Source organism: Panthera leo, chromosome B4, assembly GCF_018350215.1.
Source record: "Panthera leo isolate Ple1 chromosome B4, P.leo_Ple1_pat1.1, whole genome shotgun sequence".
NCBI classification, from domain to species: domain Eukaryota; kingdom Metazoa; phylum Chordata; class Mammalia; order Carnivora; family Felidae; genus Panthera; species Panthera leo.
In genome coordinates, this window is record NC_056685.1 from 4,090,655 (window position 1) to 4,115,442 (window position 24,788).

Sequence of the window (24,788 nt, forward strand, 5' to 3'; positions counted from 1 at the left end):
AGCCGGTTAAGTGTCCAACTTCGGCTCAGGTCATGATCTCACGGTTCGTGAGTTCGAGCCCCATACCAGGCTGTGTTGACAGCTTGGAACCTGGAGCCTGCTTCAGATTCCGTGTCTCCCTCTCTCTCTCTGCCCCTCCCCCGCTTGTTCTGTGTGTCTGTCTCTCAAAAATGAATAAACATTAAAAAAAATTTTTTTAATAAACACTTTTTCCATGCTATACCTAACATAGACCATGAGCAATTATGTCGCAGTAGTTTGTTTTCTTTCTTTTATATCATCTCAGATGACTGTTGTCGGGAAGGAAGAACTTCCTCTGCCCCTCACGGTCCTTCTAGCTGGACTAAAAATCAAATGGACATGAGACAGATTCATAGGAGAAAAGCCAATTTAATTTCATACGTATGGGGAATTCACACAGACATGGAAACATTCCAAAGACAGTCAAGCAAAATGAGGTATATATGTCATTCTGAACTAAGGAAAAGGGGGTAGAGACCTGGAACTTAAAAGGTAAGGAATGCAAGCCACAGGAAGATGTAAAAGGGCCAATGTTTGGTAAACAAATGTTTGCCGAGCCACGCAGAAACCATGGGACAAAGAGACCTTGATCCAAGTGGCCTTGCTAAGCTCCTCTCTGTCCAGCATACCTGCTTCCTATCATAATGCAGCTATCTGTGATGGTAGCTCTCTTCCTGGAGCGGGTCCTCTGTCCAGATTCTTTTTAGGCAGTTGAGGGAAAGGTGAAGAGTTTTTCCTGACTCTGCTGGATTTTGATTGCTTCTATCTCACAATAATCTTTATGCCAAAGTTGCCCGTCTTAGGACAGCCTGTCCCTTGGCCCCTACATTATTTGTGAGAATATCTAACTCACTCACCCAGTGACTTACTAGAAATTTGTATACCTACAAATACCTGATGTTTTCATTTTTACAATGAAATTTCCAGAAACAGCCTCATATAGCCAACAAAACAGAGCTGAAGTTCAAGACAAATTGTGGACCATTATTTTTCCAGTGGGGAAAGAAAAAAAAAATGAAGAATTTCATATATTAACCTTACTACACAGAAATAACCTATTAAGAAATAACCTCTGAACTTAGTTTATTGATAAGGACATTCTTTTGAGTTTAAAGAATTTAGAGATATGGAATGTATACAGAAATCAGAGCTGAGAGGAATCCTACAGTCTGATGAAAATTGAACCCATTTCTTTTGCTGAATTGGCAAAATCACGGTTCAGTTGGTTGAGGGTGCCCATAATATGACCTTCTTTTTCCAACAGGTGGATTCTGGAGGTTGAGTTGGCAGTTAATCAAATTTGATCTGGAGATGAGATGTAGAAACTGTAAAAGGCAGATGGAATATTCCTCAGCAGATTCTGAAGCAATGGAAAACCCTACCATTTTTCCTGCTCGCCTCCCCTCGCACTGTTTATCAGCCTCTCATCTTGTGAGCAGGTGTAGCTGGAGGAGGGACAGTTGCGCCTACATCATTATTTCCCAGAGCATCTGGTTCTTTCCAGTCATCTCCTGCTGTCACTTTCTGAAACCACTTTCTCAGACACATTAGCCTGTGGGCAGTGGTTTACTGCTGAGCCATTCTCTGCTAAAAGCCATCAGTAGCCCCATTCCAACTGAGAACCAAAGAGGTTATAACAGTGTATTTCACTCTAACCAAAGTGGGAGACCGTGGATTTATAGCAATGTCAATGTGCATGTTCCCAAGAGGATTCCTATTAGAAATGTACACAGAGCCTCCAAGCAGGTGTCCCTAGCACTGTCAGTCACTAACAGTAGTTATCTGTGATGAGTCCTTTAAAGGACACCGTCCCTTAAGCCCTCCTAGACCACATGCTTCCAAGTCCAAATGTTTCCTAAGCTATTTAGAAATGATAGGCCTTAATAGTTTTGAAAACAATTTCGTAAATTACGAAGCTATCCTCTGATTGCAAAAATGCCTTCAGCCCCTTAGCTCCCTTATTCAGCAAAGTGTGGAAGATGTTGGTTATGGTGTGATAGGAATAACACAACTTTTTGTGTTCTGGCCGTACCAGGCAGTCATGATATCCAGATGACCCTCAAAATTCATGCGAATGGCATATTCATTGTCGAGACTCATGAAGGCATAGAGGAAAGATTAAGGGTACATTATAGATGGATGGTTATGTAGCAAACGCCTGTAAAAGTGCATGGCACCTATTTTTGACCTGAGACCAGTAACCCATGGAATCACAGTCTTCAAATATTTTACTCACTGTGAAATGAAAAAATTGCCACTAAATGAAAATACTAATATGGGTATTTGACCTCTCCACCTGCCTTTGAAGCTTTGAGAAACAATTCTAAATGAATAGGAAAACACAGTCATACTCTTTTCTGTTTTATAAGCATATATATATATGAAACAAAAGAATTTCTTAATGTTCCTACACATAAAATAACTCTCAAATCCATATAACATTTCTATGATTTTGTTCAGAGAGATACATTACGGCTTATTTTGGGAATAGTATTTGGGCATGGACATGGAAAAAACAAAGTGCATAGAATATGCAAAAATTTAGTCATGTGAATATTTTCTATCCAATTCCACTGGACAGAAAAGATAGAATTGTCAACCATTCATAGAATAGAAAAATAAAACATAAAATACTCTAAGTTGGATGTCCTTCCGCAGCTTTGGCCAAACTACACAGACGAGCGAAACAAGCTGATTCTTTGTATATACTTGATATTTGGGTAGTGCTACTTTCTCGCAATTTTTAAAATTTATTTTGCAGTTTCCTGTACTAAAAACTACAGAAGCTATGACTAAAGTAAAATAAAATTTAGAATTAGATAAAAAATATAAAGAACTCAAGAGAAGTTTTGATTGGGTTTCCTAGACTCCTTGAAATTGAGGACCTTCCCATTTTAATTAAACAAATCAATTTCAACATATTGAACTGAATTCTATTCACCTACCCAGGAAAGGAGGTTTTAGGGTCCCAGATTCCCTCAGTCACCCGGTTTGGTTGTGCCTTCGCCCTCCCCCCACCACCCATGGGTGATCTGCTGACCAGCCAGGGGGAAAAGCCAGCAGTGGAAAGTAAGCACTGTGTTTGATATTTTGTTTTGTTGCTAGCAATTCTGATCACTTGCAGGTGCATCCAAAGGAATTGAGATGCAGATGATTTGGGTGGTGAGGACAGTGGTCTCCAAGCTCCAACCTAGTGGACCTCCTAGTGGTCTCCATCCTGGTGGTCTCCATCCTAGTGGTCATGCTGGTGGTCTCCATCCTTCATCCTAGTGCTCTGTTATTTCCTGACAGATTTTCAACAGCCTCTGCACATCCTCAATTGCTCAATATCTCTCACGTTATCCAAGGTCAGGAGAACCATATGGCTTTATAAAGATCAAAGAGTAAAGTCAGGAACCCACGCTTTTAAAAGTGAAGAACTCCCCCACTACGTAGTTTAGAGTCAAATGCACATAGCATGCTAACTACAAAGAATATATGTGGCCACGTTCACCTACTTGGAAGTAGAATAATGTGTCTGCTAGGGCTGAAAGGACAAGGCTGTCTTCCACCAGGAAAGTAGCAGAGTGCAGACATTAAGGGAAAAGATATTACAGACGCTGGGTTGAGAGACTCCAAATGGTGGGTACAAGTGAGGGAAAATGGAGAAATTAAATGAGAAATTAACCCCTCAGTCTCTAAGGTCATTCTTTGTGTTGAAATTCAGTTGTTTTAAAGAGTCTTTATTACTAGAGACATGATTTTCTCATAGCCGAGGGGGAAAGTTCAATTACTGTGCCCATCTAATCGTCCATTTTAAATCATTTTTGTGTAAAGATTGAGTGTATTGGATGGATTTGTCATACTCAGAATGAAACGGGTACAAATGAAATGCCTGTTAAGGGACATTAACTTTACTATTTTCTCATCTGCTATAAAAGCCTAGTAAGTACCAAGATTTGACATAGACTGGGGCATATTATCAGGCAAGTAGGGAAGGGAGAGGAGCTTCCTGATGGGTTTAAAAACCAGTAGCTTTTGGTTTAGTGTCTAGGGAAATTTAAAAAAAAAAAGTGTCCCTTTTGTTTTTGAGGGTTAATGAGATATCACTCTTCTGGTGTTATAACTGACTTGTTTTCTGTATCCAACCGCCCCATGTATCTTAATGGGTTTCTTTATGTCAACGCCATTTTTCTAGTCATTACCATCCATGTGCCAATCAAACAATTATCTTGTCATTCCTTTTATAAGACCTTCCGTAAAGACCCACAGAATCCATTTTAGAATAATGGAGTTACAATAGTAATCAGATCATAAACATTATCTTTATTGAACATTTCATGGATAATTTGAGTAAAGAAACAAACGCCAAAACAGCAAATAGTAAATATTCTATGTAAATAAAGGGAGTATTTAAAAATTATTGCCATTTATTAGAAGCTGACATATGTTGTTTTTATGGCTTGTAGAGATTCTTGGTAAAGAGAGCTGTGAGCAATTTTAATTGACGCGTTTCGACCGTTGTCCAATACTAGTTCACAGCAACAAATGGAGAACGGGCTGGAGTCCAGTTACCAAAAACTGGCCTCTTTATGACGTAGCTCAAATTATGGTTTTACACTTGCCAAATGTGACCCTGTGTTTGACTTGGGAACCGGTCGTCGTGATGCAATCTGTGACAGCCCTCATGGACACGTATTAGTACTACCTACTTTGGAAAGCTGAAGAGACAAAAAAGCGTGGGATGTCACAAAGTACAAACTTATTTCTGATTCTAAATATGTCCCTTGGTGCCCAAATGGCAAGTGCATTTGAACAAGCTACGTGTCCTCCCAGGTTCCATGTTAACATCGGGTACCAGTTTCGGCATTAACCTGGCTCTATGTTGCACAAGTATGTGCCATCACATGGCAGGTTCCTTGGCACCCATTTTTGGATGGGGTATTTCCAGCAAAAACAAGGACTTAGCAAGCAGTTCAAGTGAAGTACCCAGGGACGAACATAAAGCTGCAATGGCTTATAGGCGCCCAGTTTGTGGAAATAAACCAATCACCAACCCTAAGCTACGCGAGGAGGAACCACCTTGGAATGTAACATCACAACCAGGAAATGAAAAGCCACTAGCAAAAACAGCCCCTCAATATTAAAGGAAACTTGAGGCTAGGAAAGCTGAAGAGCAGGAGTGAGAAGAGACAAGAGTCCTGATTGGCCGTGCTCCTGCCCACCCCCCCACCCCGGGGCACATCACTGATGAGACTGCTTCTCAGCCACCTCACCCCTCGAGAGCCGGAGACTGACAAGCAGATCAACAACCTAAACAAGGGATGCCTGGGTGGCTCAGTCGGTTAAGTGTTTGACTTCAGCTCAGGTCGTGATCTCATGGTTCGTGAGTTCAAGCCCTGCGTCAGGCTCTGTGCTGACAGCTCAGGGCCCGGAGCCTGCTTCGGATTCTGGGTCTCCCTCTGTCTCTCTCTGCCCCTCTCCCGCTCACACTCTGTCTCCCTCTCTCTCTCAAAATTAAATAAACATTAAAAAACAACAACAACAACAAAGAATCTAAACAAGAAGCTCCAACCAATTGAACAACTGAGAGAAGAACCAACATGTGGAAACAACTAGAAAAACACCAACCCAAGAAAATGCAGCAAGACAGAGCCTTTCTCCAGGAGCTGGAAGACATGGCTTTGGGAATTTAAAGATTCACGGAAAGCAAGTTAGTGATCAGAAATCAGGACAAACGGGTGCCCGGGTGGCTCAGTCGGTTGAGCGCCTGACTTGGGCTCAGGTCATGATCTCATGGTCTGTGAGTTCGAGCCCCGCGTCGGACTCTGTGTTGACAGCTCGGAGCCTGGAGCCTGCTTCCGATTCTGTGTCTCCCTCTCTCTCTGCCCCATCCCCACTCAAGCTCTCTCTCTCTCTCTTGGTCAAAAATAAATAAGCATTAAAAAAATTTTAAAAAAAGAAATCAGGACAAACATATTTGTTAAATCCATATATGTAGACTATCCATGTGCCCACTCTTAGTTTCATCTATAACTTTAACCATTTATCCAAGATTTCTTTTTAAAAAATAGGACAAGACACCATGAAATGCCTGAGAATAAATCTAAGGAGGGATGCCCAAGAGGTCTACAAAATTGCCCCCCGTGTCAGAACCACCCATTTAGAAGTTGACCTACACGTATATGGTAAACTTACTTTTGGCGATGATCCCAAGGCAATTCAATGAAAAGTAGAACGTCATTTTGACAAACAAGACCAGCGCATTAGACATAGACCCTTGACTCATAACCACACATTTAAAAACATGGAATGGATGGCAGATATTAATAAAAAATCCAAAACTGAAATATCAAAAGAATATGTAAGAGAGGATAAAAATTGTAGGATTTTGGGTACACACACACACACACACACATACACACACATCTGAATCTCACAAGAAAAAAATAATTGATGGCTTGAACTTTATTAAAATTAAAACTATTTTTCTTCAAAAGAATTAAAACCATACCATCAAGATAAAAAGGGAATTAACAGCATGAGAATATATTTGCAATACAACTATCAAACATAGGACTACTCTCTAGATTATATAAAGAATTCTTCCAATTTAGGGGTGCCTGGTGGTTCAGTTGGTTTAAAGTGTCTGACTTCAGGGGTGCCTGGGTGGCTCAGTTGGTTAAGCTTCCAACTTCAGCTCAGGTCATGAAATCATGGTTTATGAGTTCAAGCCCCGTGTGGAGCTCTGTGCTAACAGCTCAGAGCCTGGAGCCTGCTTCAGATTCTGTGTCTCTCTCTCTCTCTCTGCCCCTCCCCTGCTCATGCTCTGTCCCTCTCTCAGAAATGAATAAACATTTTTTTAAAAATTTTTTTAAATAAATAAAGTGTCTGACTTCAGCTCACGTCATGATCTTGTGATTTGTGAATTCGAGCCCCACATTGGGCTCTCTGCTGTCAGTACAGAGCCCACTTCAGATCATCTGTCCCCCTCTTTCTCTGCCCTTCCCTACCTCATGCTTGTGCTGTCTCGCTCTCTCTCTCTCTCTCAAAAATAAACATTAAAAAAAAAAGAATTCTTACAATTCAGTAACAGGAAAACAAATGACCCAGTAAAGTGGACAAAATATTGAACAGTCCTTCACATAATAAGGTACAAAAATACCACCAAATGCGTAAAAACCCCCAAAATACACAAGAGGATGATGAATGTCATCAGTCAGTAGGGAAATGCAAACTCAAACCACAGTCAGATACCACCAGCCACCTTCTAGAATGGCCAGAAGAGCTGACCTGATGTTGTAGAACCCTGACTCTCTCATACACTGCGGGTGAGGTTGCAAACAGTTTGACATGTTCTTAAACAAGGTAAACATACACTCACCATAAGAAACAGCCCTTTCATTGCTGGGTGTTTACCCAAGAAAGAAGGAAATGTTTAGAAAAGGACTTATTACACGACTGTTCGTAGCAGCTGTATTTGTAATAGCCAAACACTGGAAGCATCCCAAATATCCATTAGTAGACTTATAGGTAAACAAAACACAGTATATTCATTCTGTTAAAAACCACTCAGTAATCATTTGCAACAACGTTTTTTAATGTTTATTTATTTATTTTGAGAGAGAGGGAGAGAGAGAGAGAGCACATGCACAAGCGGGGGAGAGGGAGAGAGAGAATCCCAAGCAGGCTCCATGCTGTCATCCCAGAGCCTGATACAGGGCTCAATCCCATGACCCTGGGATCATGACCTGAACCGGAATCAAGAGTCAAGGTACTTAATCCACTGAGCCACCCAGGTGTCCCAATATGCAACAACCTTTAGATACATACAACAACGGGGGCACCTGGGTGGCTCAGTCAGTTAAGCATCCGACTTCAGCTCAGGTCATGAGCTCCCAGTCCATGAGTTCGGGCCCCACATCAGGCTCTGTGCTGACAACTCAGAGCCTGGAGCCTGCTTCGAGTTCTGTGTCTCCCCCTCTCTCTGCCCCTCCCCCGCTTGCACTCTGTCTCTCTCAGTCTCTCAAAAATAAAGGAAACATTAAAGAAAAAAGATACATACAACAATGTAGATGGATCTCAAAATAACCAGGCTGAGTGAAAGAAGACACAGAACACTATTGCTGCTCTATGATTGAATTTTGTTAAGATTTCAGGAAATGCAGACTAATCCCTCATGACAGAGAACACATCATTGATTGTTGGAACAGGGTTGGAGAGAGGGAGAGATGGCCCAGGGGCCTGAAGTAACTTTTGAGGTAGATGCAAGTGTTTGGTATCTTGATTACAGTGATGGTTTCACAGTGCATACTTCTGTCAAAATTTTTCAAAGTTTGCAATTTAACTATGTGTAGTTTACTATAAATTAATTATATTTCAACAGAGTGGAAAAAAATAAAGTTTAAGTTGACACTCAATTTACCCCACTGAGGCAAATTGTGGTTTTAGTCCATAGCTTTATTTTCAATTTTGTAAATATTTTTTAATGTTTATTTATTCTTGAGGGAAAGAGAGAGAGAGAGAGAAACATGAGTGGGGGAAGGGCAGAGAGAGAGGAAGACACAGAATCCGAAGCAGGTTCCAGGCTCTTGGGCTGTCAGCGCAGAGCCCGACGCAGGGCTCAAACCCATGAACCTTGAGATCGTGACCTGAGCTGAAGTCGGATGCTTGACCGACTGAGCCACCCAGGCACCTCTCCAGGCACCTCTTTGTTTTCAGTCTCTGAACAAATCTCAGGTCATGAAATAATCTCAAAAATAAGATTATTCCCCCCCCCCAAAAAAGAATAAGATTATTCCTGAATGTCATACATTCTTTGAGGTTACTTTTGGAATTCTTTCCCATCATGTAGTACCATTTAGGATTCTAATATAGTCAGTTGCAGCTCAGAGAGGTCATGTGGTTTCCCAAAATTCCTATCACAGTTTCTAAAATTAAAATATGTGGTTAAAAAAATATCTTTTGGAATGTCACCAGCAGGCTTTAAGAAGAAAATGCTAAAAGAGAAATGTAAGAATAGACACATTTTGGGGGCGCTTGGGTGCCTCAGTCACTTAAACATCTGACTTCGGCTCCGGTCATGATCTCATGACTTTTTTAACAGAATCTGAGAGGCAATAAGTGTACAGATCCCACATTTCAAAAAAAAAGTCTCGATCATGAACGGAAATGTCAACTGCCATCTGATGGAAAGTCTCCTGTTGGATAAACACCATTTTCTTGCATAAATTAGAAGCAATCTGATAAGAATACTGGAATTTGGTAAAAACAAATCCTACTAATATCTAGGAAATTTTACCAAAATCCAAATATTTACACATAATACGCTCTACAGTTCATATCTGATATCTGAGATCCTGGAGCAGCACTTGCTTCATTACTAGAAAAGTTGACTGAGCTACCAAAGTGGAGAAAAAAAATCAAAATCCATAATATGAATTACCAAACTTCCCAACCAGAACATACACACACACATCCTTCAGTAACACTAGCGATTTCTTAAAATGAATGAGAAGTCCTTTGAGGTGAAATTTTGAGGCCGATAAGTTATAAGTACATCAGTTATCCACTGAAAAATGATGCCGTATTAACAAACCACCTCAAAACCGTAAGCTTTTATAAAAGTCGTGGCTTTGTGAGTTTGCAATTTCAACTGGTCTCAGCTGAGCTGTTTTCTTAGATGGCTCATTCACATGTCCAGCTATTGACTGGCTCTGGGACGTATCTGGGAGTATCTGGGCCCTGTGTCCCTCCCTCATCTTCTCTCAGACTAGCTTGAGCAAGCTCTCATGACAGAGGTGCCAAGGTGAGCGAGCATAATTGGCATGTCCTTTTCTTCTGTTAGCATCACATTTGCTAACTTCCTGTTGGCTAAAGCAAGTCACAGGACTGAATCCAGGGTCAGCCACCCAGTTCCACAACAGAACTAAGTGTGACTCATCTTCTGGATGACCTATTTTGTTCCATTGATCTATTTGCCTATTTTTTCCATGCTGTCTTAATTATTGTTGTATCTGGTAATCATGTGCCATGACTTCTCTGACTTTTCTTCACTTTCAAAAATGTTTTAGCTTACGTAGGTTTTTGCATTTCTATATAAATATCAAATTAGCTTGTCAATTTTTTACAAAAATTTCTGCTGAGATTATGGTTAGGGTTGCATTGAACCCACAGATAAGTTTGGGGGAAATTAAAATCTTAGTATTATTGCACCTTGTAGTCCATGAACATGGTATATCTCTCTACTCATTTTGTCCTCCTTACTCTTTCAGAAATGCTTTCATGAACATGCCTTGTGTCTCTTTTATTAAACTAATCTCCAAGTATTTTATTTTTGCTCATATTGTGAATGGATCTTTTTTAAATTTCTGATAGTTCATTGCTAACACAAAGAAACACTTTGTTTTTATATTGATTTTCTTCTTGTGATCTTGCTAAATTAACTTAATATTTCTAGTAGTTTTGCAATATTTTTCTTAGGATTTTGTATACATTTTATATACATATATACATATATGTATATATATGTATGTATATTTCTAGTAGTTTTGTAATATTTTTCTTAGGATTTTGTATATATTATATATATTATATATATATGCATATATATTATATATAATATATACAATATAATATATACAATATAATACATACATTATTGTATATATTATATTGTATATATATTTATTTATATATATAATATATTATTGTATATATTATTATATATTGTATATATATTGTATATAATGTATACATTATATACAATATAATATATACAATATTATATATATATGCATATATATTATATATACATTATATATATAATATATACAATATAATATATACAATATATATATAATGTATATTTAATATATATATTATATACAATATATATATAATATATATATTATATATATATGCATATATGTTATATATACAAAATCCTAAGAAAAATATTACAAAACTACTAGAAATATACATACATATATGTATATATATATACATATATATATAAGTATACATGTGTGTGTATATATATATATATATTCACTAATGAAAAAGGAAGTATTGGGGAAAAACCAGCAGGAAAAATCATAAAGCCACTATATACATATATAGATATAGATATAGATATAGATATACATATACATATACATATACATATACATATACATATACATATAATATCATATCATGTGTGAATGAAAATTGTACTCCTCCCCTCCCCATTTTTATGGTTCTTACTTGTTGTGCTTGCTTTGTTGTACTAGCTAAGATTTCTAGCACAATGATGAACAGAAGTTCCGGGAGTAAAAAATGTTTGCTTTACCTCTGTTCTTCCCTAGGAAGCATCCAGTTTGTCACTGTTAATTGTGATATAAGCTATACATTTTTCCTAGATGCCCTTTACTACATCGAAAAAGACTACTTCTATTCTTATTAGGCAGACAGCTTTTATCACTGATGAAAGTGGAATTATGTCGGTGCATTTACTGAGATGTCATATGATTTTTCTACTTCATATTGTCAATGAAGAGAATTAATATTCTCTGTTTTCTAATGTTAGACCAATCTTCCATTCTTGAGATAAACCCCACCAGGCATAGTGTATAGTCCTTTCCACATACTGCTGTTTACGTTTGTTAACACTTTATTGAAAGTTTTCCCTCCATGTATGCAATGGACAGACTCTAAGGTGGCCCATAATCCTAGACTATTAGCGTTTGTGAATCTGATGACCTTTGTGAATCCTTTGTGCATAATCCCCTTGCTTGACTGTAGGTGTGTCCTGTGATTTGCCTTTATAAACAAGCAGCAAAGGCGGGGGGAGTTTCCCTGATCACACGTACCTGATCGTGTTTTGAAGGACTGCAGCTTCCATCTTGCCAGGGGACTCTTTCCCTTGAACACTTTTAAGAAACAAGCTGTAGGTTAGGGTCTGGCCTATGGAGAAGACCACATGGGAAGCAGACTAGGACAGCCTCCGTCCTGTGGGCAACAATACACAGAAGCCCTCACTCTGGAATTTGTGTGGAACAGAGTGTGACTGCCACGGAGCTCAGAAGCAGATTTTCCTCCCCTGCTCCCGTCCAGCCTCGGAGGAAACCACAGCTCCAGCCACACTTTGACTGTAATCTTGCAAGACGCGAGAGCAGATGAGCCAGAGGCCAGACACCCCGGGGGGAGGACCAGGGCTGGGATGACCGACAACAGGGACGTCGTCTTTAATTCTGAGACCTATGGAGCAGTAATACACTGGCTCACCAGTACCTCGTGCTCCCTTTCGTTTTTAGTGGTTTTTAGTGTCGTTTTTAGTGGTTTTATGATTTTTCCTGCTGTTTTTTCCCCAATACTTCCTTTCTCGTTAGTGAATCAGTGGCCTTCAATTGATTCAATTTTTTGCCATTTGTCTCTGGTATTTGTCTTCACTCATTTCTTGTATTTATGTTTGCTAATGCTGTGGTCAGCGTCCACACTGGTTTGTGTTTATATATGTGGTTACTTACCAGGCTGCCACTGAGTAGTCTGGATCTTTCCCTTCTGAACTCCTCACGCAGAACTGGATTCAAGCATATTTAAGTGTCCTTCGACCCTGTCACACAGAAAAGCATTCTATTTAAAAAAAAAAATTTTTTTTTAAGAGTAACATTCAACTTTTTAAATAACAGTGAAAATTTAAAGATAATAATAACAATGGGGCGCCTGAGTGGCTCAGTCGGTTAAGCGTCCAACTTCAGCTCAGGTCGTGATCTCGTGGTTCGTGAGTTTGAGCCCTGCGTGGGGCTCTGTGCTGATGGCTCGGAGCCTGGAGCCTGCTTCTGCTTCTGTGTCTCCCTCTCTCTCTATCTGCCCCTTCTCCACTCACACTCTGTCTCTCTCTCAAAAATAAATAAACATTAAAAAAATTAATAATAATAATAATAATAATAATAACAAAATGGTAGGCCAAAAGAATGTTATGGTTTGTTTTCCACTTCTTGATTTCCAGAAAATGTCCCTCGCAACTTAGATGTTCACCTTGCAAAACACGGCACACTTGCCTCTCCTTTGCCCAAAAATTTCAGTCCTGATAGTCCGCATTCTTATTACCTGTACCAAGAGTTTAACTCATCATTTCTCTCAAGAGTCTAAAATCTCCAAGCACGTGGACTTTCAGTAGCCAGCCGTAGTCTCCAAAAGTGTTAGGGTGGCTTAATAGGCTTTTACTCCAGATTTTTGTGGAAATGAAAATAATTTTTAGCATAGAGTTTGAGATCTCATTACTTTTACACATGTGAAGATACTGGCAATATCTTTTACAGCAAACATTTTGTAAAACCAAAAAAAAAAAATCTGACATTAAGGTGTGGCAACCTTTCCAGTCTGGGTTTCTAACCCCATTCTCCTGAAACACTGGACACTGGGGGTGGGGAAGGGGGGGGTGGCTAGTGCTCACAATTCCCGCTGGACAGCAGGTTCACAGCAGCATGGAAACAGTGATGCTGGAGATGATCAGTGACCCATCTTCAGGCATAACACCACTGATAATGGATCCCCTAGTCATCAATGAGTAAGGATGGTGATTTCTGTATGGTAGCATATGCCCTTTTGAAGGTCACAATGTTAAACTTTTACAGGCTGGCTTTCGTGGTCTTAACGGTGAGCATTTAATGCGTCCAAACAATCTCAGCTTTTTAATTGGTTTTGCCAGGAATCCTTTCTCCCTGACATCAAAAGATGTAGGAATGTGTTGTCGAAAACTGACCTCCGTGCTTCAGAGCCAAAATAGAACGCAGAGGCAGAGTTCCAGATAAAGAGGAACAGTCGCTTTATTGCTTTGCTAGGTAAAGGCGGCTGCAGCAGCCTGTGATCTTCAAAACCTGCAAGCCCAGGGAGGGAGGGGCCCCGGGGGTTAATAGGGAAATGCAGGAGCTAGTCAGTTTCAACAGGAGTTGTAGAAGCACTGACAGCCTTGTTAGTCTTTTCTAGGGTGGTGCCAGGTTCCTGAGACAGAGGCAGAGAAGGGAAGAGGGGAGCTTTGTGGAAGAGAGCAATCAAAAGCTTACTTTAAATTTTTTTATTGACATTCAAGTTGCTCAACGTGCAGTGTAGTCTTGGCTGCAAGAGTAGAACCCAGTGATTCATCGCTTACATATGACACTCAGTGCTCATCCCAACAAGTGCCCTCCTTAATGCCAGTCACCTCTTTAATCACCCCCACAGCCCTCCCCTCCAGCAATCCTCAGTTTATTCTCTGTATTTAAGGATCTCTTACGGTTTGCTTCCCTCTGTTTTTATCTTATTTTATTTTGCCTTCTCTTCTCCTATGTTCATCTGTTGAGTTTCTCAAATTCCACATATGAGTGAAATCATGTGATATTTGTCTTTCTCTGACTAACTAATTTCGCTTAGCATAATACCCTCCAGTTCCATCCATGTTGTTGCAAATGGCAAGATTTCATTCTTTTTCATTGCTGAGTAGTATTCCATTGTGTATATATACACATATACCATATATATACACACACATATATACTATACACACACATGCATATATATATATATATATATATATATATATATATATATATATACACACTATACACACACACACACACACACACACACACACCACATCCTCTTTATCCATTCATCAGTCTATGGACATTTGGGCTCTTTCCATAATTTGGCTATTGTTGATAGCGCTGCTATAAACATTGAGGTGCATGTGCCCCTTTGAATCAACACACCTCTATCTTTGGATAAATTCCTAGCAGTGCAATTGCTGGGTTGTAGGGTAGTTCTATTTTTAATTTTTTGAGGAACCTGCACACTATTTTCCAGAGTGGCTACACAAATTTGCATTCCCACCAGCAGTGCGAAAGGGTTCCCCTTTTTCCACATCCTTGACAACAACTGTTGTTTCCTGAGTTGTTACTTTTACCCATTCTGACCGATAAGGTGGTATCTCAGTGTGGTTTTGATTTGTATTTCCCAGATGATGAGTGATGTTGAGCGTCTTTTCATGTGTCTGTTAGTCATCTGGGTGTCTTCTTTGGAGAAGTGTCTATTCATGTCTTCTGCCCATTTCTTCACTGGATTATTTGCTTTTCAGGTGTTGGGTTTGGTAAGTTCTTTATAGCTTTTTGATACTAACCCTTTTTGCAATATGTCATTTGCAAATATCTTCTCCCATTCCATTGGCTGCCTTTTAGTTTTATTGATTGATTTCTTTGTTGTGCGGAATTTTTTATCTTGATGAGGTCCCAATGGTTCATTTTTGCTTTTATTTCCCTTACATCCAGAGACATGTCAGGTAAGAAGTTGCTGTGACCTAGGTCAAAGAGGTTGCTGCCTGTTTTCTCCTCTAGGGTTTTGATGGTTTCCTGTCTCACATTTAGGTCTTTCATCCATTTTTAGTTTATTTTTGCGTATGGTGTAAGAAAGTGGTCCAGGTTCATTCTTCTGCATGTTGCTGTCCAGTTCTCCCAACACCATTCACTGAAGAGACTCTTTTTTCCATTGGATATTCTTTCCTGCTTTTTCAAAGATTAGTTGGCCATATGTTTGTGGGGCAATTTCTGGGTTCTCTATTCTGTTCCATTGATCTGTGTCTGTTTTTGTGCCAATACCATACTGTCTTGATGATTATGGTTTTGTAATACAAGTTAAAATCTGGGATTATGATGCCTCCAGCTTTGGTTTTCTTTTTCAACATTACTTTGGCTATTCATGATCTTTTCTGGCTCCATACAAATTTTAGGATTGTTTGTTCTAGTGGTCCGAAGAATGCTGGTGTTATTTTGACAGGGATTGCATTGAATGTGTAGATTGCTTTGGGCATTATCGACATTTTAACAATATTTGTTCTTCCAACCCATGAGCATAGAATGTTTTTTCCATTCCTTCAGTTTCTTTCATAAGCTTCCTATAGTTTTCAGTGTACAGATCTTTTACCTCTTTGGTTAGGTTTATTCCTAGGTATTTTATGGGTTTTGGTGCAATTGTACATGGGATCGATTCCTTGATATATCTTTCTGCTTCTCCATTTCCAGTGTATAGAAATGCAACCAATTTGTGTGCATTGATTTTATATCCTGTGACTTTGCTAAATTCATTATCAGCTGTAGCAATTTTTTGGTGGAGTCTTTCAGTTTTCCATGTAGAGTATCATGTCATCTGTGAAGATTAAGTTTGACATCTTTGCTAATTTGGATGCCTTTTCTTTCATTTCATTGTCTGATTGCTGATCTAGGACTTCCAACACTATGGTGAACAACAGTGGTGAGAGAGGACATCCCTGTTTTGTTCCCGATCTTAAGGGGAAAGCTCTCAGTTTTCTTCTATTGAGGATGATATTAGCTGTGGGCCTTTTATATATGGCTATAAGGTGTTAAGGTGTGTTCCTTCTATCCCAACTTTCTTGAGGGTTTTCATCAAGAAAGGATGCTACATTTTGTCAATGCTTTTTCTACATCTATTGATAAGATCAAATGGTTCTTACACTTTCTTCTATTAATGTGGTGTATCATGTTGATTGATTTGTGAATACTGAACCAGCCCTGCAACCCTGGAATAAATCCCACTTGATCATAGTGAATAATTCTTTTAATGTACTGTTGAATTCGATTTGCTAGCATCTTGTTGAGAATTTTGGCATCCAGGTTTATCAAGGATATTGACCTGTAATTCTCCTTCTTAGTGGGGTCTTTGTCTGGCTTTGGAATCAAGGTAATGCTGGCTTCATAGAATGAGTTTGGAACCTTTCCCTCTATTTTTATTTTTTAGAACAGTTTGAGAAGAATAGATATTAACTCTTCTTTAAATATCTGGGAAGTCATGTAGCCCAGGACTCTTATATGTCGGATGATTTTTGATAACCAATTCAATGTGTTTACTGGTTATGGGTCTGTTCAAATTTTCTATTTCTTCACATTTGGGTTTTGGTAGTGTGTGAGGGTCTAGGAATTTGTCCATTTCTTCCAGATTGTCCAGTTTTTTGGCATATAATTTTTTATAGTATTCTCTTATAATTGTTTTCATTTCTATGGTGTTGGTTGTGATCTCTCTTCTTTCATTTGTGATATTATCTATTTGGGTCCCCTCTCTTTTCTTTTTGAGAAGTCTGGCTAGGGGGTTATCAATTTTGTTTATTCTTTCAAAATACCAGCTCTTAGTTTCATTGATCTGTTCTGGTTTTTTGGATTCTATATCATTTATTTCTGCTGTAATCTTTATTGTTTCCTTTCTTCTGCTAGCTTTGGGCTTTATTTGCTGCTCCTTTTCTAGCTCCTTTAGGTGTAAGGTTAGGTTCTACATTTAGGACCTTTCTTGCTTCCTGAGATAGGCCTGAAATGCAGTGTATTTTCCTCTTAGGACTGCCTTTGCTTCGTCCCAGAGGGTTTGGACTATCATGTTTTCATTTTCATTTGTCTCCGCGTATTTTCTAATTTTTAATTTAATTTTCTGGTTAACCCATTCACTCCTTAATAGGATGTTTTTTAACCTCCGTATATTTGGGGTCTTTCCAATTATTTTCTTGGGGTTGATTTCAAGTTTCATAGCGTTGTGATCTGAAAATATGCATGGTATGATCTCAATCTTTTTGTACACATTGAGGGCTTTTTTGCAACCTAATATGTAATCTGTTTTGGAGAATGTTCCATGTGCATTCGAGAAGAATGTGTATTCTGCTGCTTTAGGATGAAATGTTCTGAATATATCTGTTAGGTCCATCTGGTCCAATGTATCATTCAGAGCCATTGTTTCCTTATTGATTTTCTGCCTAGGTGATGTGTTCATTGCTATAAGTGGAGTATTAAAATCTCTTACAATTGTGGTATTATTAGCAATAAGTTTGCTTATATTTGTGATTAATTGATTTATATATTTGGGTGTTTCACGTTGGGGGGGGGTATAAATATTTACAATTGTTAGATCTTCTTGATGGATAGACCTCTTAGTTATGATATAATGCCTTTCTTCGTCTCTTGTTGCAGTCTTTATTTTATTTTTTAATGATTATTTTATTCATTTATTTATTTTTAATGTTTATTTATATTTGAGAAAAAGAGAAACAGTGCATGAGTTGGGGGGGTGGGGCAGAGAAGAGACTGAGACAGAATCTAAAGCAGGCTCTGGGCTCCGAGCTGTCAGCACAGAGACCGACGTGGGGCTCAGACCCGCAAGCCATGAGATCATGACCTTAGCCGAAGTCGGATGCTTCACCAATTGAGCCACGCAGGCACCCCCAGTCTTTGTTTAAAAATTTAGCTTGTCTGATATAAGTATGGTTACTTTGACTTTCTTTTGACTTCCGTTAGCGTGATAGATAGTTCTCCATCCCCTCACTTTCAATCTGCAGGTGTCCTCAGGTCTAAAATGAGTCTTTTGTAGGCAGCATATAGAAGGATCTTGGTTTTTTATCCATTCTGATACCCTGTGCCTTTTGACTGAGGCATTTAGTCAATTTACAGTCAGAGTGATCATTGAAAGATACAAATTTAGTGCCATTGTGTTACCTGTAGATTCCATGTTTATGGTGATGTCCTCTGGTCCGTTGTAGTCTTTCCTGCTTTATACTCACAGAGTCTCTCTTAGGATCTCTTGCAGGGCTGGTGTAGTGGTCATGACTCCTTTAGACTAAGATTTTCCCAGACAAACAAAAAGGTTACTTTAAATTCTGGCTTCACTGAAGCAGTGATGCAGCCATTTTGACTTTTGTTCAACTTTATGCTTTTAAGTGATTACAAATAGACATAAAAAGTTACCGGTTAGGGGCACCTGGGTGGCTCAGACGGCTGAGCGTCTGACTTCGGCTCAGGTCATGATCTCGCAGTTCGTGGGTTTGAGCCCCACGTCGGGCTCTGTGCTGACAGCTCAGAGCCTGGAGCCTGTTTCGGATTCTGTGTCTCCCTCTCTCTCTGCTCCTCCCCCACTCATGCTCTCTCTCTCTCTCTCTCTCTCAAAAATAAATAAACATTAAAAAAAATTTTTTTAAGTTACTGGTTAGATTCATAAAATCTAATTCTTAGACTATGGTTGAAACACACAGATCAGTCTTCAGCACTTAACTGTTTTCAGTCTCCACTGGTATCAGCCCTTTACAAAGATTAATGGTGCTTAAAAACATTATCGCCGTTATTGTAAAGTGTCCAAGTTTTACTAAAAATAAACCCTTTTCTAACCGTTTATTGGGCTTAATTTTATCCTTCTTTCCTCCCTAATTACATTTATAGGTTGTTTCCCTCATTAATTTAACGATGGGTGTCCTTTCGCTTAATATAGCAGAGTCAATACAGTGAGAATTAGTCTGTATCCAATCCATGTCTGCTAGAAATGTGCCATAAGTAATAACGTTGTAAATTCCAGTGCTGTACATTTCCACAGGCTTACACCTATTTTATGTTTTCTCTATTTTTAATAGCACAGTAGTTGAGAAAATTTAATAGCAGTGAAAAATGCAGTGCCACCAATCAGAATCATTATAAAAAAAGAGCTCAGGGGCATCTGGGTGGCTCAATTGATTGGGTGTCCAACTTCAGCTCGGGTCATGACCTTGTGGTCTGCAGGTTCGAGCCCCATGTCAGGCTCTGTGCTGACAGCTCAGAGCCTGGAGCCTGCTTCAGATTCTGTGTCTCTCTCTCTCTCTCTCTCTGTCCCTCCGCTGCTCACACACACACACACACACACACACTGAAAAATAAGTAAACATTAAAAAACAAATAAGAATAATAAAAAAAAGAGCTCAATGATTCTTTTCATCATACCTTTTACAGATGTTTTTACAGAGAGAATGTGGTTCATTATGTCACAGGGTGTCCTTCTATGAGTATCCCCCAGGAAAAACCTACTTAGTTCTAGGGCCACAATGTCATACTTATCTTAACCTTATAAACATTGTTAATTAAGTAGCCTGATCATCTCAGAAACTGAGAGACAGCTCTACGGTTGAGGGTCTCCTGCCTTGGCCGTAGATTAGAGCTGCTTTTGAAATTCTTAACAATCTAACCTTGCAAAGTCCCCACCTCAAAGGACCAGTCAAGTCAGATTTTAAGGGTGAAGAGTCTGGATATCTATACTTTTGAGCTGCCTAAATCACTTTAATCTGCAACTGTGGTTGAGAAGGACTAACACAGTGTTAAGAATATCCATGATCAGGAATGCATTTTAGTCGTATAGGTATGCCCTTACATGTCTCCACTTTTGTTTTACCATCAATTTTAACATTCTTGTTATCATTTATATGTTTTTACAACCTGCCTTATACGGTTTTCATAATTAAATAAACAACATAGCATGATGGATATGAACAGAGATTACTCGCAAGAAAAAAATTGACTTTGAGTTCTGGAACTAGAAATACAGAGTACAGAATTTCCTGTGCTACCTTCCCTGTGAACAAATTAATTTAGAAGAGAAATAATTATACAGTTATTTGAATTTTATGTGCTTGTAATATTTTAAATATTTATTAAAATCTAAAACAGAAATCATAAATGCCACAGGATACTTCCCGATAAAGATTGTACTTATAAAACAGCAAATGGAATTGATCGAGACAAAAGTGTCTTGCACTCCATAATTGATAGCAATAAAACTAGAGCTCGAAAAAATGCCAGTTATCTATTATCTCCTGTAATAATCCTATATGTGGCTATAATAAAGCCACAGATGTACTTGTTGATCCCAGAGAGTAACACTAAGTCCAGGATGCTGAAAGTGACAGCACGTAAGATTCAGGAGAGCAGACGTTGGTCGAACTTTTATTGAAATATCCCCCAAATCTAGAACAGTGCTCGACAAAGTAGGTGCTCAACAAATAAATATTTGTGAAGTGTATGAATGCATAATATCCCTATGTGGTCATGTATAAACACAATAAGGGATCCCCTACATGTACCCAGGTGTATATTTAATATAAATATGTATGCTTAGATGTAAAACAAATATAAGTATATAAATACTTAGACACAGATATACATATAAATATTCAAATCTAAAATATGTAAAATTCAAGTGTAAAATCTAAGCATAAAACATTTATGCTTAGATGTAACTTTTATGTAAAATATACGTACCTACATGTATCCACACACATGTACACACAGAGTTAAAAACGGTATTTATCCAAACCGGAAAGAAATGTAATATATTTAAAAGTGATTATGGGGCGCCCGGGTGGCTCAGTCGGTTAAGCGTCCGACTTCAGCTCAGGTCACTATCTCACAGTTCGTGAGTTCAAGCCCCGCATCGGGCTCTGGGCTGATGGCTCAGAGCCTGGAGCCTGCTTCGGATTCTTTGTCTCCCTCTCTCTCTGCCCCTCCCCCATTCATGCTCTGTCTCTCTCTGTCTCAAAAATAAATAAAACGTTAAAAAAAAAATTTTTAAAGTGATTGGTTATTCAACATGGGATAAAAAGAGAGAAATGTGTTTCCATCGTTTCCTGGGTCTCAAAGTTACTATTCTTCTTTCAAATAATCAAAAAACATCTTCTGTGGCAGAGTATGAATTATGTTCATAACTGGTCATTTTACCATGAAAAGTCAAGGCAAAATAGTTGAAGCATAATACCCACCCACTGATGGTGTTGCTAAAACAGTATTCGCATGAAAGAGGGTCAGGAAGGAAATATCGAGATTCTGTTTCAGGCTAAAAGCCTATTTTATATTTAACGGCCACTTCCTGGGGTGGCCAAGCACTGGCAAAGCACCAGCACTGGCAAAGCAGAGAACATTTGGAACTGGTCACATCCCACTCTGTCATTGGCCTGGCATGCCGGGCATTCTTTACCCTGTACTTGGGGAGTTTCCAAAGGGGCAATTCAGTCCAGCTTCACTTGAAATGAAATTCTGCCCTCGCTTCACTCAACTGCTCAGTGAGTTGTAGCAAACAGCCTTCCAAAACAGAAAAAGAAAGGAAACGAGTAAAACAGAAATGAGCCAGCCCGGGTTCTTTCATTTTTGTAGTTTTTAACAAACCACTCCTTTATCGAAAACTTCAATGTTTAACGGGTGTGTTGGCCTTGTGCCCTTGATGGAGACGCCCAGAACATGAAATCTAAAAACAGGAAAACCTTCTTGGGTTTGTTATCAGCTCAAACACATCAACCCCACCACACTTGGTCTGTCACCTGAGAGTTCATGGCGCCCTCAGAGGATCTGAAATTCGTAAGAAAGCTCGTGATCAATAATGAAGGTGCATGAGCGCTCACTCTGCTGTTTATGCTCAACAGAGAGCCGGGCAAAACCCCTTTTGTTTCTGTTCAGATTTAATGCATCAGCACACAGAGCTGCACACGAGCGAAACAGGGTCCAGACGAGGAGGCCCCTGGCCGATTTGCACATCTAGTTGCAGATGCTAGGCAAACCTCCTTTTCTTCCATCTACATGTGGGGCTCTTAAGCCCTCCCACGCGCAGAGACCGTGGTTGGGGGTGACAGGGAAGGCCTTCCATGTGGCAGGTTCATCTCTGAGTTCATCTCTCCGTGCCAAGCAAGCCAAAGTAATTTGTTGTTCAGTCCATTCAACAAAAACCCTATCCAGCCAGACGCGGGAAAGAATCAAGCTATAATGAGGATTTATACTTTCACAAAAGATTTCTCCCCGGTACAAACTTAGGGTAACACCGTGCATTCAATTGATTCATGGAAGGTAAGCATTTTAGAGATGGCAGGACCCTTACATGGGGCCCCTTTTCTGATCCATTCTGTGTTTAGTTTTCTGACCAGTGTGTTGGAAGCCCAGATACAGGCGATGGTTTACACAAGGTCCTAATTTTAGTTTCTGATGGAGCCAGCCCTACAGCTCGGAAGGAAATGGGTAGCTCACTTCCTTTTCCCACTGGAACACGAGACAGTACCGAAAACATCAGTAACCCCACCGGAGCAAAACTGACACTTCAAGTGAATTAGAACTTTACGCCATTTCTTTGTTTTGTAAAATATCTCCTTGAGCTTTCGTTAGACTTGAAGAAATTGTAAAGTCATCTCCAGGAGAGGGACTCTGTTTTTCAAGTCTTTACAGATGTGGCATAAACAGAGTACGTAAGAAACTAGGATGTGGAACTGCTGAAACACGCCCTACAGAGCCCTCGCAAGCACACATCACTCACCCAAAGGAGGTTACAAAAACCAACCCTTCAGGAGGAAGTGCTCGTCCAATGATCAGAATGCAAGATGCCAACTGTTGAACACAGAGCTTGAAGTACCAGGATTTGTCACACGTTTTAAATGATGATTCGGAAATGCTCTGAGACGTTGTGAAACACTTCCCGATCCTAGTTCCTTGGGCAGCATCCCTGTGTCATAAACAGACGATGGTCAGTAACGCCCCCTAACACACTCTGCACCCGACAGCTTGATCAGGACGAGAGGCATCCGTGAGTAAGCCGGCGTGGGCTGTGAGGTTGGCATCCCTCACACGTGGCTTTTGGAAATCGAGACCTGAGCTGTGTTCCTCGGCCGCATGAAGGCACCGGCGGCAGGAAGCGGTGGTGGAGATGATACCCTTTTGTTCCAGCCAGGAGGAACCTGCCTGTCCTTGGCTATGTGGCCCGTGAAAGTCGGCACGGAAGCAGATCAAGACTGGCGTGCGAGCCGGGGATGGGTCTTCATCCCCAGCGTAGACGTGAGGTGGGGGACAGTAAGTGTGCTGGCCGGTAACTTCACCTACAGCCGTTACGGATGAGTGACACAAGGCAAAGAGGAAGGAGGAAAAAAACTGCTTTTGAGGGTTTTGTGGAAGATGAAGAGCTGGAGGTAGGGAGTTTCCCTGATGTACAAAGAAAACGTTTCCCTGGTGACTGAACAAGAAGGCTGAATATCCGGGTCGGGCCTGCCTCCCAGAACCTCCTAAGCCCCGTCCTTGCTTCAGGGTTTTGTTCTCAATAAACACGTTCCACTTGGCCCTTTTTATGCAGCCTCTTGTGTCACGTCTGCCCCTCAGACTAGGGCTCTGCTCTCCACTCCAGGAAGCAATAGCACCTAATTTAGTTCTAACTACTTCCTTCCTCAAAGGGCTAAACGTACTTCCCCGTTTACCCTGGTACCACACAGGGTCTACTGTGAACAAATTGCTCTCCTACAACACAAATCGGCTTTGCCTGACCACCACTCGAGGTCTCTGCACTGGGTGTTGTTAAATCTCAAAAGCCCCGCATCGGGCTCTGTGCTGACAGCACGGATCCTGTTTGGGATTCTCTCCTTCTCTCTCTCTCTCTCTCTCTCTCTCTCTCTCTCTCCCCCCCCCCCACCCTGCTCACTCTCCTTCTCTCAAAAATAAATAAACATTTTAAAATAATTACAGGGGCGCCTGGGTGGCGCAGTCGGTTAAGCGTCCGACTTCAGCCAGGTCACGATCTCGCGGTCTGTGAGTTCGAGCCCCGCGTCAGGCTCTGGGCTGATGGCTCGGAGCCCGGAGCCTGGAGCCTGTTTCCGATTCTGTGTCTCCCTCTCTCTCTGCCCCTCCCCCGTTCATGCTCTGTCTCTCTCTGTCCCAAAAATAAATAAAAAACGTGGAAAAAAGAATTTTTAAATAATTACATAAAAGGCCCACTTCTGGCAGGTGCCACCGCATATTCTCATTGGTAGGTCAGATAACGTGGCCCAGGAATCTGCAGTTTTAACAAACATTCCAGGTGCTTCTAATGTGTTGTACCATCATTATTAAATTCAACACAAGGGACTTACAGGCTCTCTATTCTGAAGTCATTTGCCTTATCTTAGAGTGTATTTTGATATCACATGTGAGCGTGACAACTTTCAGAAGTGGAAAAGGAGAGGCTGGGTCTCCATGATGCAGGACCCT

General features: G+C 40.1%; 1 pseudogene; it reads left to right on the forward strand.

Moving 5' to 3' along the window:
* LOC122224099 overlaps positions 1-5,696 on the forward strand; it is a 149,370-nt pseudogene extending 143,674 nt beyond the window's left edge.
* The last annotated feature ends 19,092 nt before the right edge of the window (positions 5,697-24,788 follow it).